Consider the following 4365-nt stretch of genomic DNA (forward strand, 5'->3'; position numbering starts at 1 on the left):
AAAGACAGGTACAACTAGTTCTTCACCTCCAGTGCTCGCACTTACTTTCATTAACACAATATTATACGCAGACATTCGATTTTTCAAATATCTCCTCAACTTTCATGTAAGATGTTATCTTTAAAATGTGCTTCTCATTTATCATGGTGGATGTCGTGTAAAATATGTTCTTTTTATGATTAAAATTAGAGCACATTGTATGGTCCCATTGTTCATATTTCACTCGGAAGCCTACTCATTTGCATTATTGTAATCTAAGAGTGTTAGATGCTTTGTCATTTCAGTGGTATCTCGTTTAAATGTAAGATGATTTTTTGCTTATCATGTTAAATATAATATTATTTAAGTGTTCGGTTTACCAAGATACAGGACAAAAGACATATGAAAAAAAAAATGTTTGGAGGAGACCTAATGTAATTGTTTGAACCTACTGCGGATGTACGAATAACGTTTATCATATCATCATGTTTGGTTTAACAGCGTGCGAACACTTGATTCTAAGCCATTAAATAAAGACATTTCATTTTTGAGACATAATTTGGCATTATCATTATTTCGCCAACGTATTGGTTTGGGTTTATTTGATTCCACTCCATAATAGCTTTGACTTATTGTCATTTCGCTCACTTTAATAGTGACAGAAATGATACTGTACTTAGGTAAAGTTACTTTTACCGCGACACTCGCAGGAATATTACCAAAAGTTAACGCTGCCAGAAAGCGGGAACGAGACTGAGAATTGTTCACATACAGCTTTAATAAAATGCCTGTAATCTTTAATGAAAAGTGATAACTCGAGTTTATTAGAATTAGGGGCTTCTTTCTCTGTTCGAGCTACCCTCCCCAAAATAAGTGGAATGCAAATTTTTCATAATTGTTTTGAATGCTTTAAAAAAGCAGTGCATAAATAATTTTCATCTGTAACATAAACTGATATACTTTATATGTTAAGGAAGTGACGGACAGTCAGGTGAAATATTTAAAACGTTTCATAAAACAAACTGAAATAAGATATTTTACATAAAGAGCAATGCCATTTAATTTTTTACGTATTGCTTGACATATTGTTACTTAATTACTGTGACATTTTAACTGTAAAAAAAAAGAATAATTATACAGTATTTATATTTGTCTGATGAAGATAAACCAGGCTAGCATTGTATGATGCTCACGTCCACACTTCCTCAAGGCCGTTGGTCAAAAGTAAGTAAGTCGAGAAGTAATTTGAACGTCTACAGTTTAGCGTAAAGTTCTCGGTTATACAATGAATTATAGCAGTACATGGTTCTGAGCCCTCGCTACGGAAGCGTCCTGGCGCCAATTTATAATGTTCTATAAAAAAAATAAACTCCTACGTAGGAGATAAAAAAGCCTAATTAGGAGTTTGTAAGTCCTACGTAGGACTTTATAACTCCTACGTAGGACTTTATAAGTCCTACGTAGGACTTTGTAACTCCTACGTAGGACTTTATAACTCCTACGTAGGAGATAAAAAAAGCCTAATTACGAGTTTATAACTCCTACGTAGGACTTTTAAACTCCTACGTAGGACTTTATAATTCCTACATAGGAGATAAAAAAGCCTAATTAGGACTTTATAACTCCTACGTAGGACTTTTAAACTCCTACGTAGGACTTTTAAACTCCTACGTAGGACTTTATAACTCCTATGTAGAATACATATCAAAGAACTGAAAGCACAGAGTTCGACGGACATGTATGCTAGAGTATAACTTAAGATAACATATTATGTAGGAAAATAAATTGTATGAGCCGTGCCATGACAAAACCAACATAATGCATTTGCGACCAGCATGGATCCAGACCAGCCTAGGCTGATCAGGATCAATGCTGTTCGCTTACAAACCCTATTACAAGTAGTGAAACTGATAGCGAATAGCATGGATCCTGATCAGACTGCGCGGATGCGCAGGCTGGTCTGGATCCATGCTGGTCGCAAACCCACTATGTTGGTTTTGTCATGGCGCGGCTCATATGTGTCAAGTTGTAATTGTGGCAAGCCACTTTAGTAAATACCTTTAGTCTGTAGCCAGAGATGATTTTGTCATTCTCTGCATATATTAAACGATGATTCTGTATTATGTACGTTTAGTTATATTTATTATACACATGTACACAAAATGTAAGGAATAAACTTTGTTCAAAGTAGGATATACAATGTAATTCATTATTAAACATATGCTTGCATAAAATGCTCCGCAAACCGTTATCTTCTTAAACTTTACGGAGCAGGAACAAGACACTTCACTACCCCTCCTCCCCCCCCCCCCCTGCCCCCTATAAGAATTTAATCATTTGAAACGCCCGAAAATGGATAAATTGCTCGTTTTGTTCAGCTAGTTCGCATTGAAATCGTAATCATTAAAGCCTTTTTTAAAATTTTGATATAATGTATATGCATGATGTCGAGTAAGTTTTTTTTTCGAATAGCTGTAAAAGCAATTTTTCGGGATACATCGCCAATGCTTACAGACACCTCACCCTAAGACACTGTACACTCTAGAAACCTGAGCCACTTTATTAAAAGGTGAAGTGTTGCGGCATGGCCGTGTGACTAGTAGCCTAATGATCGCTAGCCGCATGGGTTCAAACCCCGTTAGGCGCAAGCCGTTGTTTCCTTGAGCAAGAAACCTTACACTCATTGCTAAGTACGTACTGGTTGGTTCCAGGAACGGATTCGAAAGTGTCTCTATAAGCTTATAGCTTCCTACACAATCAAACTTAAATAAATTCTGTATGAACCAAAGCTGAAATGTCCTCTATATTTAAGATTTGAGGGGGGGGGGCTTGTTCCTTCGCCGATATACCGGTCCGGAATGTTGAGATTTGCAAAGCATTCTGTATGCATTTCTTATAAAGTCATAAAGTCCTACGTAGGAGTTATAAAGTCCTACGTAGGAGTTAAATAGTCCTACGTAGGAGTTTAAAAGTCCTACGTAGGAGTTAAAAAGTCCTACGTAGGAGTTTTAAAGTCCTACGTAGGAGTTATAAACTCCTAATTAGGCTTTTTTTATCTCCTACGTAGGAGTTTAAAAGTCCTACGTAGGAGTTTAAAAGTCCTACGTAGGAGTTATAAACTCCTAATTAGGCTTTTTTTATCTCCTACGTAGGAGTTATAAAGTCCTACGTAGGTGTTAAAAAGTCCTACGTAGGAGTTAAAAAGTCCTACGTAGGAGTTTAAAAGTCCTACGTAGGAGTTATAAACTCCTAATTAGGCTTTTTAATCTCCTACGTAGGAGTTATAAAGTCCTACGTAGGAGTTAAAAAGTCCTACGTAGGAGTTAAAAAAGTCCTACATAGGAGTTTAAAAGTCCTACGTAGGAGTTATAAACTCCTAATTAGGCTTTTTTATCTCCTACGTAGGAGTTATAACAAAGTCCTACGTAGGAGTTATAAAGTCCTACGTAGGACTTTGTAAGTCCTACGTAGGAGTTATAAAGTCCTACGTAGGAGTTTAAAAGTCCTACGTAGGAGTTACAAACTCCTAATTAGGCTTTTTTATCTCCTACGTAGGAGTGTATTTTTTTATAGAACATTATGAATTGGCACCAGGACGCTTCCGTACCTCGCTATATTTTCACATTCTAAGAAGTAATTTAATTATAGTGTATTTCAATACATGGGGATCCGTTGGTATTTCAAACTAAGTCATCCGTTGTTCAATTGTGCAAGCAATCTATTGTTGTATTCTGATGTTAAGGTGTTCATTGTTGTAAACAAATTCTATGTAGATATAATCAATATGTCTCAAGGACATTAAACAAAATTACTGGAAGTTTTAATTAAATTATTCGAAGAAATGTCGCATAGTATTGTTTAAGTAAGAGATATATATTGCTCAACAAAACCTGGCGAGCTTTCACCTGCATAATGAATTACAAGTTATCCATTTCGTTTTAGTTTTGTAACAAGCTCGTGGAAAGCAATAAAATTAAACAAACCGATGAACACAGAAGCGTTGTAAAATTTGAAATAATGTGCTTGTAACAAATACTATGTTTTCTATACATACCTAGTTACCAAAGTTTTAGAGATGTCTGTCAGTCCGTTTTAGAAGTGTTTGAAATGAATTGAAGTTCATTCTTGTTTCGTTTTAGAGCTTAAAATTCTTTGTCAATTGTATTTATCCGCTGAAAATGTTTTTTTTTTTTTTTGGAATCACTTAAAGAAATCTGTAATCCGCGGCAAAAATGTGTGAACGTTTTAAAAACTTTCGGTTCGTTTTCTGTCTTTTCAAGTGTTTTCAGTGTTTGTGTTATATATTTTCAGTCTGTCCTTTGATTCGTTTACCATATAACCTGTAAAATCTTTGTGTAGCAAGTATTATAATGCGTTATATTCGCT

This window comes from Ruditapes philippinarum, unplaced genomic scaffold (assembly GCF_026571515.1).
Source record: "Ruditapes philippinarum isolate M1 unplaced genomic scaffold, ASM2657151v2 ctg738_1_1_1_1, whole genome shotgun sequence".
NCBI classification, from domain to species: Eukaryota; Metazoa; Mollusca; class Bivalvia; order Venerida; family Veneridae; genus Ruditapes; species Ruditapes philippinarum.